Source organism: Boleophthalmus pectinirostris, unplaced genomic scaffold (genome assembly GCF_026225935.1).
Source record: "Boleophthalmus pectinirostris isolate CB_2022bp ecotype Guang Dong unplaced genomic scaffold, ASM2622593v1 HiC_scaffold_21, whole genome shotgun sequence".
In the NCBI taxonomy this organism is placed as follows: Eukaryota; Metazoa; Chordata; class Actinopteri; order Gobiiformes; family Gobiidae; genus Boleophthalmus; species Boleophthalmus pectinirostris.
Genome location: NW_026571175.1, coordinates 1314556 through 1326590, shown reverse-complemented (window position 1 = coordinate 1326590; position 12035 = coordinate 1314556). Strand labels below are relative to the sequence as shown.

General features: G+C 41.2%; 1 protein-coding gene across 1 annotated transcript in view; it reads right to left on the bottom strand.

Moving 5' to 3' along the window:
* Positions 1-11174, bottom strand: part of LOC110156493 (collagen alpha-1(XIV) chain-like) — a 109208-nt gene extending 98034 nt beyond the window's left edge. Inside the window, 2 exon segments of the mRNA XM_055157208.1 lie at positions 9896-9967; positions 11144-11174. The gene's annotated coding sequence lies outside the window, so the exon portion shown is untranslated.
* Between the last annotated feature and the right edge of the window lie 861 nt (positions 11175-12035).

Sequence of the window (12035 nt, the reverse complement as noted above, 5' to 3'; positions counted from 1 at the left end):
ACGGCGTACAACTCCAGCTCTGTTTGTGATTTAGAACATAGATCAGAGAAAAGCGTATTATGGCTTTAGATGTACATTTTGTTTTTGTCAGCGCAGATGGAGGCGCAGGCTTTCATCAGTCAGACCCGTCTCCGCTCCTGTCTGTCAGGTGGAGCAGCCCTTTAGATGTTCTCAGATGTTTCTGGGGTGTTTTACAGTGTTTGAGGAGGACCTGAGCGATGACAGATTGACGACACAGACACAGAGGAGGCGGAGCTGTGTACAGAGGAGCCATGACACAGAACACACACAGATCATCACAACGCTACACGCCTCACACTCACACTACACGAGTCACCGTTCACTCACTCCACACACGGTGATTAACACGTCTGGAGCCACAGATGCCCTGGGACAGACTGAAGGAGGAGAGGCTGCTGTTCTCTGCCATCAGCCCCTCTGACCTCCACTAATAACCCAACAGTAGAGCAAAAGCAAACGTAATGGAGATGAGGTGAGGTGTGAACTGGTCCTGGTTTAGTGTTGATTTAGTCGCAATTTAGTCCTGGTTTGGTTCCAGTTTAGTCCCGGTTCAGTCCTGGTTTAGTCCTGATGTAGCCCTGGGTTAGTCCTGGTTTAATGTCACACAGCAAAAAAACTAAAATCTAGCGAAGTTAAGATGACTTGAATTAAAAAGTTTTATCACGATTTGAGCCAGTTTCACTTGACGAAGTAAAATGATCTGCCAATGGAACAAAACATTTTTACACTTAAAATAAGAAAGTAAATCAAATGTTGCTTGAATGAGGAAAAACACACTTATTCCATCGGTCGATCATTTGACTTGTCAAGTTGAATCGATTCTAATAAAGCCAAATGTTCTTAATTGAAGTCATTTTCATTTAGTTAGATATTGTTTGTTTTCCAGTGTGGTCCTGGTTTAGTCCTCATTTGGACCTGACCTGGACTATGGTTCAGTCTCAAAGTAGTCCTGGTTTAGATCAGATTTAGACCTGAGATAGTCTTGGTTTGGACCATTCAGGCCTAATATTATGTATCTGTTCAGTCCAAGCAGTAGGTCTACAAACCTAATTACAATCTGATCAAAATTACTGAAGTAGCATCATTTCCACCACAAACAACAAAATCTGTTTATTCTGCATAAACTCTGTGGTTTAGATCTGCGCAAACATGTTCACAATGTGACTCTTGTATTAGTTTGTCTGTTAATATTTTGTCTTTTGTCAATTCTTTGTGTTTAAAATGTGAACTTTGAACAGAATCCTGTTATTAAAACTGAAATCACAAATCTAATCACAATATTTGTCTGAAAAATCACAAACATATGTTCCCATATCACTGAGCCCGACCAAACAGAGTGACAGGTTCAGCTGTGTGCTCGGTGACTGTGAGTTACTTCTCCAGCTGCAGCAGCGACACAGGTATTCTGAGCATGTGTGGGCAGGGACCCAGGAGCCGCAACATGCACACACCTCAGAGAGAGCAGGAGTCTAACCCACAACCTCCTCCTCCTCATGAGGACAAGCCTCTCATTTCTATGAATCAGTGTAAAAGAAAAGAGAAAGAAAAAGACTTGGTTCTTTTAAAAATGTTGATCCCATTCTAACAGTTCACCGTTAAGCACATCACCAGCACTCACATCATGAGGACTTTAACCCACAACCTCTGCTGAGAGGAGGAGACAGGCTAACCACTCTGCCGCTACCTCAATTTCCCTATAATCCAGAATACATTTTAATTATAATTTTCTGTCACACATGGTGTTTGCTGGAGATTTTGTGGACAGACTCAAAGAGTGAATCAGACGTCTGAGCCCACATGAGCCTTTACTGTGAGTCCAGCTCACTTTATTGTAGTTTATTTTAGACAATGAGTTTAGCCAAAGATTGTTAAACTCTGCACAGTTTTGGCTTCAGTTTGAGACGAAGGAACCGCGACAGAGAAGGACTCCACAGCACAATGAGAAGTCAACTCTGCTCGTCCACACTGTGAACTACAGTTGTCACGACACGAACATTTCAAACTCCATTTGGATAGTAAGGGATAGACCAGATAATCCATAATACTATTTCTGAAAAAAAAAAAAAAAAAAAAAAAAAAAAACAATCTTTAGTTAATGTGATTTTCCACATTAAATGGTACTTTCAGTTTTATTCCCGTGTGTTCTTATTAGGGATGGGCATTCGATTAAATTTTAAATCGATCGTTGGGAGAATTAACGATTGATTATTGATTCATCATTAATGTTTTTATATTAAAATTATCATCATTATTATTACTATCAGCACTACTAATCTGCATAAATAAATTCAACTTTACAACATATAAACCATAAACACATCAGCCCGTGTGACATTATAATGTGTTTAATGCAGATTTGTGCAAGTTTCATAGAAACCGTACGGCTAATTTGCATAAACTAAGGGAAGAAAAAAACAGCTCTTGTGCGCTGATACGGTTCAACTTCTGTCGGAATAAAGGACACGACTCAGTGGAATACAGGTTAGTGTGACCAGGTTTGCGTTTGTGAAAACCACTGTACGGGGGGTGGGAGGTGGGACCTCGTCATCCACACTGAGCTACTCTCACCTGGTAAATCTTTTTTCATGTTTTTTGAGGTCCCTGGCACTCCCCCTGGACACCGAAACATATGAGCTGTTTGCACACTCTGCACATGACCTCACACTTGTCCCGACCGGGATGGAAAGTGGGGAATTTCTTGTACAAGTCATTGTTAAATGCACATTTGTACTTCGGCATGTTGCAGACTGACCGACTGTCTGTGTCTGCTCGCTCCTTCTGAGTGCAGAGAGAGCTACGAGAGACGCTCAGTTTAATGGCTCCAATGAAAGGAAATGAAAACCCGAACATTTGCATCACTTTATGAAAAAAAAACAAAAACCTGGACGGCCAGGACAGGACGTGGAACACAGGCATGTCCACGGAAAAATGGACGTTTGGCCACCCCACGCTACGCACAGCGACCTACATTCGGTTTGTCGATAAAATATTAACGTAATCAACGAAATTCTTAATGATCAATTATCTATTTATCAACTAATCATGCCCATCCCTAGTCCTTATATGTGTGTAATCCCTCAGTGGTCCAGGTAGGTTCCACACTTGGGCAGAATGATCTGTCACTTTGGACCCAAAATCACGATCTCAGACAACAAGATTCTGAGAGTGTCAAAGTCGTGTTTTTTTTTTTTTTTGCAGTGCTCTTAAAGCCCAATTTAAGGGCAAAGTTTAGTTCTACGTCGACTCAACACACACTGCCACTGTCGCCTTGTCACCGTCGCTTTTGATTTATGGATGTGTGTCGAGGTCTACACGCCGCAAATTAATCCACCACCACAACACTAGGAGGTGAGGATTTAAACCTGGTGTTCATGTAAAGTTTAACATGAACCATCTCCAACACGACACAAACACAGAACAGACTCAGCAGCAGCAGCACATCCTCTGTCACAGAGAGAACACTCATATTCCACTGAGTCCAACAGAAGCTGAACCACATCAGCGCACAAGGAAAGAGCTGGTTTTATCAGAGCGATTCGTTTATAAAAATGAGCCATGTGGTTATAAGTTATGTTTCTGTAAAGTGTAAACATTATTATTACTCAATGTATATTGAAAGAAAGAAAAGCAGAGTCTCTAGAGCGATGATCGAGAGGATCAATCACAGCTTTTATTGTCCACGTAAACTGAACTTTACGTCCTGCACCAAATCGCAGGTGCAGGACTCTGATGATGTAAGTTTCTGTGATGTTTGCAAATGTTCATGTGCACTGAAACTTGATTAGAAAAAAAAAAAAAAACTGGATGAATTTGAAATTGCTGTATCTGCCAGAAAAATCACAAATCTATTTTTTTTTTTCTTAAAATCGTTCAGCCCTACTCCATAGTGGCCATGTGTGTACCGTATTTTCCGCACTATTAGGTGCTCTGGATTATAAGGCGCACTGTCATTAAATGGTCTATTTTTTTTTTACTTTTTTCACAAATAAACCACACCGGACTTTAAAGGAAACCCAACAGTGTGATGGGTGAGTGGTTTTGTTTGTTTGTTCGTTCACGGTGACTCTGGGCTTTGTTCAGTTGTGGCGTGTAGGGAGGGTGTGTCTGGGACCAACGGATTGTCGGCGTGTTCGCAGTGACTCAATTGTTCAGTCGTGTCTAGAAGTGGCACATTGCACTCGCTTTTTCGGTTCGTTACTCCGTTCTGTTCCTCGTCGGCGTGGAGTGATGAGTGTGTCTGTGGGTGTGTTTCGCTGTGCGGTCGCTGTCTGCTCCGTGTGTGTTTGTGTGTTCTGTGGGTGGTGCATTTGTAGTTTACTGAAGTCGTGCTGGGACACCCGAGTGGAGTCGTGTATAGTGGCTCTGGATTGGGGGGCACAGTTGTTTTTTGATGGGGTTGGAGGCTTAAGAGCATCCAAGTTTATGTGCTCTTCTACTTGTTCTGATAGAGCTCAACATCATTGTATAGACATTCAGGAAGGCTCATTTTTGACCTGTCAATCTTTTTTAGTATCAATACCTAATCAAATGAGCATCTGGTTTTGATAAATCATGATTTTAAAAGTCGCACTAGTGTTTCTAAATTCAAGAAAATGGAGGTACAAGGATAAAATAATGATGAACGATGTGACTAAGAAAAATGTTAAAGTGAATGAAAGCACAAGAGAGATATTGTAACATACATGTGGCTCATTGGAGACTTGGTTTGGTTTTTGGGATGGGGATTGATTATTAAAGAAATGTTGTTGTTTTTTTGTTTGTTTGTTTGTTTTTTAATCTGTGAAAGGAGCAGGGTTCATAAGATTTATCTCCTCCCTGTTCTTTTTGTTCATGCAGACAAGCCAAGGCAAATAATGGTTGGAATATGTCTTTCTGTTGTTGTTGTTCTCTTTAAATTGATGCCAAAGCAATAAATACAGAAATACAGAAATAAATGTTTTAGTATCAATTTGTTTCTGATTTCCGATCCTTTTGACAAACCTACTGTAAAAACCTGGACTCTCTCTGCTCATCTGCACTACAAGAACATGACCTAAAGTGACACGAAGAGCCCTGAGTCACCGAGGAGGAATTACATACTTAAGAGCCGCTCAGGTTTGGAAAAAGAAAACACCTCGGCCCACCCACTTTTGTCGAGGGCTTAGACGACCCCAAAAACATGAGTCAAACAGAAGAGTGTTTTTTGCCGCTGCTTCCTCGCGCTCCAGGACAGCGGCAGAATCATGTGTCTCGCTCTGTAGGAGATGTAGAGCACTGAGCCCCTCCCCCTGCACCCAGCCCCTGAGCAGAGCTGTCTGTCCTGTGGGTGCTGAGGGCCGCCCGCACTCACACGTCTCTGGACAAACCAACGACAATTTCCCTGATGTCGTAAAGAGCCTGTCCTTCCTCTCTCTAACTCTCTCTCCCTCCTTTCCTTTTTTCTCTCCTCATCTCCCTCTCTCTCTCCTCGCCAACCCGTGGGTCATTGGATCTGACCGCTGTACCAGTGACGTTTACGACGAGGGCGGGTTTTGAACCGCCAACCTTTGGATCAGTGAACAAACGCTCTGCCAACGTAATGACAGTGGCATGTTTCTGATACAACGAGAAATACTGCCCCATCTTCTATGCCCCGTACTCTATGTTCTGTCCTCTATGCCCTGTCCTCTATGCCCCGTCCTCTATGTTCTGTCCTCTATGCCCTGTCCTCTATGTTCCGTCCTCTATGCCCCCTCCTCTATGTTCTGTCCTCTATGCCCTGTCCTCTATGCCCCGTCCTCTATGTTCTGTCCTCTATGCCCCCTCCTCTATGCCCCGTCCTCTATGCCCCCTCCTCTATGCCCCCTCCTCTATGCCCCGTCCTCTATGCCCCCTCCTCTATGTTCTGTCCTCTATGCCCCCTCCCTCTATGCCCCGTCCTCTATGTTCTGTCCCCTCTATGCCCCTCCTCTATGCTCCGTCCTCTATGTTCCTTGTCCTCTATGCCCCCTCCTCTATGCCCCCTCCTCTATGCTCCGTCCTCTATGCCCTCCTCTTGTCCTCTATGCCCCCTCCTCTATGCTCCGTCCTCTATGCCCCTCCTCTATGCCCCCGTCCTCTATGCCCCCTCCTCTCTATGCCCCGTCCTCTATGCCCCCTCCTCTATGCTCCGTCCTCTCTGCCCCCTCCTCTCTGTCAGACGTGGGCATTGTCCAACTCTCAGTCCACATTTGGCCCTTTGGTTTGACTCTGACCTGTTCCTTTAAGCTCATTTGGAATCACAAAATAAACATATTTTATCATTTGACCTCATGTCTGGACTAAAGCTGTTCGGCAGTCTCACTTTTTCATTGCTGAGTCAGAACATAAACTCTTCCCAGTCTGAGCAGCTCGTCTGAACAATGACATTTTCTGTTTCTCTTGTGGCCCCATGGAAAAAAATAATGGCCCACCCCTGATCTATGCCCCCTCCTCTCTGCCCCCTCCACACACACACACACACACACACAGATGTATCAGATGTAAGTGGCGGTGACGGCCCGAGGTCATAATTTGACGGTTCCTGTCACATAATTATAATCTGAGTTTTATGGCGACGCTGCGTCTGCCGATTTCACTGTGACTGTGATTAAGACCCAAGACCCCAGGGCAGAGACAGACGGGAGCAAAGAGAGGAAACCATACAAAAACGGACAGGAAAATGACAGGAAAATGAAAAGGAAAGCTACAGGAAAACTAGAGAAAAGCTACAGGAAAAATACAGGAAAATGACAGGAAAACTGCAGCAAAAACTACAGGAAAGCTATAAGAAAACAACAATAAAACAACAGCCGAACTCATGTAAAACAAACAAAAACTAAAAGAAAATACTACAGGAAAACAACAGGAGAATGAGAAAATGACAGAAAAATGACAAATGCATTTTGTGACACAAACATGCCCATGATGTTTATATCTGAACACTATTGTTGTATTTACACTTTGAAATCAATAAATCGCTCCTTCAAACAAACTAATAACTGTCAGAGTTTTTTAAATCATCCCCACCTCCCCCCACACAACATTCTGTTACTTGTCTTGACATTACAGAACAGGTGCAGAATAAGATTCTCCCTGTTCTGTTGTGGCCTCCTCAAAAGCAGATCTGGGTCTGTCTTCTTTGTGTTTTATTTCATTCATACTTGTTTCATTAACACACTAAAATCCAATCTAAAGTAGTCTAAATATGCTCTATTCACATGTTGTCTGTTTTGTTGCATCATAGACAAAAGTCTGGACTTCTCCTGTGCAGTTTTTAAACCCATAAACCATCACTGGAGTCACTTTATGATCAAACTGTGTTCACTATGGCCCTGTTAGTACAGCATGTCTCAGTTAGTACAGCATGTCTCAGTTAGTACAGCATGTCTCAGTTAGTACAGCATGTCTCAGTTAGTACAGCATGTCTCAGTTAGTACAGCATGTCTCAGTTAGTACAGCATGTCTCAGTTAGTACAGCATGTCTTCATGAGCAGAGCATTCATGGGCATAAGGAGTTTGTTTACACTCGTATTGTTCATTTGTGTTGTGAAAAGCAGAGGCAGCTGACTGGAAACACAAGTGTACTTTATGAAATATACAGGGACTCCCAAAAATATGACATCATCCTGCAGGCCAATCATTTGTGGCAATTCTTGTTGAAAATATTCACAGAGTGTACAGAAACAGTTCAAGATTTTATATTGAATCTTTTCAGTGTTTGTTTGTTTTCAGGTTGAGTCATTTTGTGTCTTGGAATCCGCTGCACACACAATGCACACAGCTTCAATGCAACAACTGGAAAAAACTTCACCAACTGGCAACAGATTTGGACCTGGTACCAAAAATGTACAGAGTTCAGCTGCTTCTGCTTCTGCAGGACTAAAGGATCTGGAACAACATCAACATCAGAAGAGAAGCAAGAGCAAGTTCATGAAAAACTCTTGCGAAGCCCCAAGACGTCCGTTTGCAAATCCAGATTCCTCAAATTCCTCAAATTGGTGGTTGGTGAAGTTTGTTTTTTTTTCAAAATTTTGCACTGGATTTTGCTGCACAGTCTTATGTGAGTGTGTGTGAGTAGATTCCAGGAAGCAAAATTATTAATAAATTAATGGTTGCATTTATATGTCGCCTTTCAAGACACCCAAAGCACTGAAACGATTTCTCTTTGGGATTGAATGACTCAACCTGAAAACAAAACAAAAATAAAACATCCAGTATAAAACCTTGACCTGTTTGTACATTCTGTGAAAATTTGAGGTTATTTCAACAAGAATTGCCTAAATTATTGGCCTGTGAAATAATGTCAACTTTTTGGGACACCGTGTATTTTCCAAAAGTGAAGTCAGAAAATGTGAAATACTGATCCTCAGCATCATATGTGTCCTTTAAATATTGTTTGCAATATGTAACTTTTCTGATGGAGAGTCTGCCACCTGCTTGTCTCCATGGAGATGTTACTGGTGTGCTTGAATGTTCCACAGTATGGCATTAAACTCATCCCCAACAGCCCACTCCTCTCACGCTAAGAATCTATTTTATCAAATTAACAAGGCCTTAAAGTGTGTCTGACTTCATTTGGTGGAATAATACAGGTAAATATAAATTATACTTTTACACAAATCAAGAAGCAATTTGTATGTATGTTAAAAATGACAGGAAGTAGAGTTCTATTTTAGAAAATTGTGTATTGATGACATCACACTGGGAGAATCCTGTCCAAAGGTTTGACATATTGTATGAACAAAATGAAGGTGTTTTCTTATCATTTTTATTTGTCAAACAGTGGTTTCTGTGTACTTTCTAGAGCTGCACCTCCAAACCCCAGACTGCAACAGCTCAGAACTGCCACACAAACAAACACTGTGAACCACAATGAACAAATGTCATTATACAGATTATTGTTGCACCAAGATGAACACATTATCAAGGACAGCAGATTTGAATTTAATTTATGATAAATGAATGATAAAAACATAGTCTAATAATGATTCAAAAACTTTAAGTCTGTGTATTGTCCATTAGCCTTAAACACTTTATTATAGAAGCAAAGGAGATTAAAGAGAAACAATCCCAATTGCTTTTTGTTTAACACCGTTCATATGGATAATATTAATGATGCTTAGAAACATGAACTGTAGAAAATCAAATCCCAAACTAAAGTTAAACTAATGATTTTTGTGACCTGAGGGATTTAACTGCTGGAGCATCTGCACATCACAGAGCATCGTACTGTCACTAGTTTATCCAATTCACATCAGTTAAACTTCAGTATCAGTAAACGTCAGGTACAGGGCTTTAAAATAAAGTCTGTTTTTTTTCACAAACATCTCCAAGGAGCTTTTTTTCATTATAGAAGAAGGTGAAAAATAAACCAGATGAGCAGATATTACAAGAATTAAGGCAAAATCTACACAATCTATTCTCAACTTGAATGTCATTAGTTTTAGGATAAATCATTGTCTATAATTTAATTTAATGACACACACACACACACACACACACACACACACAAAAGCAACTCATTCATTACCCATAATCCACTAGTGCTAACATGGCGTCCCTGTTGTGGGTGCAGCAGCTCTGTTGGAGTGGAGGTTATACTGTTACACTGTATCATACTGAATTCCAGACAAAACAATAACATCTCCATGGAGCAACCAAAAAAGTTACACAGTGCACCTTTAACTGTATCCAGACGTCTTAAGTTTCTGTTTCTTGTCCGCAGTAGTTCTGATAAACATGATCCAAGACCAGGCCTCAGTAAAATCATGTTTCACACTTTATTATTTAAAAACAGGTCAAACACATACACACATCTGTAGGAAACAAATATCTGTATCTGTATCTGTAAATATCTGTATATTAAACATGAGTTATCTTCAGATTCAGTTCTTACCTTCTGAGATGGCGTTGTTCTCTCGAGTGGCAGTGACGGTGGACCTGCTCTGAGACGCGACTGCAGACTGAGCTGAAGGAAACAAACACTGTTAGATTTCACATTCTTAATGAAGTTTTGAGTTTAATGACAGAATAGGCTCAAGTCGGCCGAACAGTCAGAGTAAATCATTTAGAGGAGGGCTGCTAAACTCCACATCAGATCCATATGATTATTGCACTGACACAAGTCAAACATTAAAACAGATATTATATACAGCTCTTCACTTTGACTTTTATTTATTATTTATTTCATCAGCCCACTATTTCAATTCCAGGCTAAAGACACCAAACTTTGTGGAAAGTCCTAATTCTTGTTGAAGTTTATAGTTCCAAAATAAACTGCCACTGCATTGGATCACTTGAACACTGTTCTGTCAAGCTTAGACACAGTAGACAGATACAGACACAGGGAGAACATGCACAACCCTAAGGACATAAATGTCCACAAAAAAGTATGAACACATATTCACCTATGATGATTTTACAGCTGTTTTGTGAGTGAGCTTTTATGTTTACGGTTCTGAATGTGACTTTTTTTAAAGAAACCCCTGAGGGTTAAAACAAGGACAGGGCACAGAAAAGATTCATCTCAAAGAGAAAACAAAGGCTCTGTGCCAGGTTTAAGTACGAGCTACTTCCCCTCTGCACCACCCTGGGCACGTACAGATCAAAGAAAAAAGAAGCTAAAAAGCTAAATAAAAATACAAATAAATACAAATAAATACATACAATCATATTTGAAGAATGTCTTCATTACAATTTGAAAATACATTGACTTTTCACGTTAAGTCATGTGACCTGTTGTTGTTTTCTCTCAGTGCAGCTGGGACCATAACAGAGTTGAGCTGCTGTGTGTACTCACTGGGGCTGTGCAGTACTGCATGTACATCTGATACACGAGTATATTCATATATATATATATATATATATATATATATATATATATATATATATATATATATATATATATATATATATATATATTATATAGATCATGTTGTGTGTTTGATTCAAATGTTCCTGGGGGAGGCACCTCCACATGCCCGGGTTTGGGTTCACCCCATGTGAACTCTGGCCCCTCTCTGGACATACCAGTAAAAATATCTACATGCATTTACTGGAAAGTACATGTGTTATTCTGAATGTGTGCACGTCTGTGTCTGGTTAGTGTTGTCATGATTTCAAATAGACTTTTGGAGAGTTGTACCTTCGAGTTTGGCCTGCAGGGGCTTGCTCTCCTCGCTTCCTCTCACGGTGTAGATGTTAAAGTTATATTCTTTAGAGGAGTCAAAGTGTTCTATGACCACTTTAGGGTCCTGTTTAGGCACGCTGACCTCTGTCTCTGCTCCACCTGAGGAAAAAAACAAGATATACAGTTAACTATGCAACGCTGAGTGAGCCAGACCCACACCGCCAGCTCAGCCTCTGTATGGTTACTGCTCATAGTCACTTTCAGAGTGTTATTGGAAAAGTCATCATGTAGCTCTGGTTGTCATGGTAATGTATTAGGATGTGTAGTTATAAAGAGGGATAAAATGTTGTATTTTAATTGTTTTGTGTTTTATTTCATGCTGTAAGTTGAGATAAGGCTGTGGGGTCACATTTGTTTTGTTAAAGTTATTTTTGCAGCATGTTAACGACCCCAAAACATTTTCCTAACCCTTGGCCTTGGTCATCAGAGGTACAGTATAATACTCCCTACAATGGAAGCATAGCAGGATTGAATGGACAATTCCACAAAACCAGTCTGTACTAAATCCAAATGTGCTCAGTGTGATCTGGTGCGTGCTCAGTGTGATCTGGTGTGTGGTTAGTGTGATCTGGTGCGTGCTCAGTGTGATCTGGTGCGTGCTCAGTGTGATCTGGTGCGTGCTCAGTGTGATCTGGTGTTTGGTGAGTGTGATCGGGTGCGTGCTCAGTGTGATCTGGTGCGTGCTCAGTGTGATCTGGTGCGTGCTCAGTGTGATCTGGTGCGTGCTCAGTGTGATCTGTGCGTGCTCAGTGTGATCTGGTGCGTGCTCAGTGTGATCTGGTGTGCGTGCTCAGTGTGATCTGGTGTGTGCTCAGTGTGATCTGGTGCGTGGTTAGTGTGATCTGGT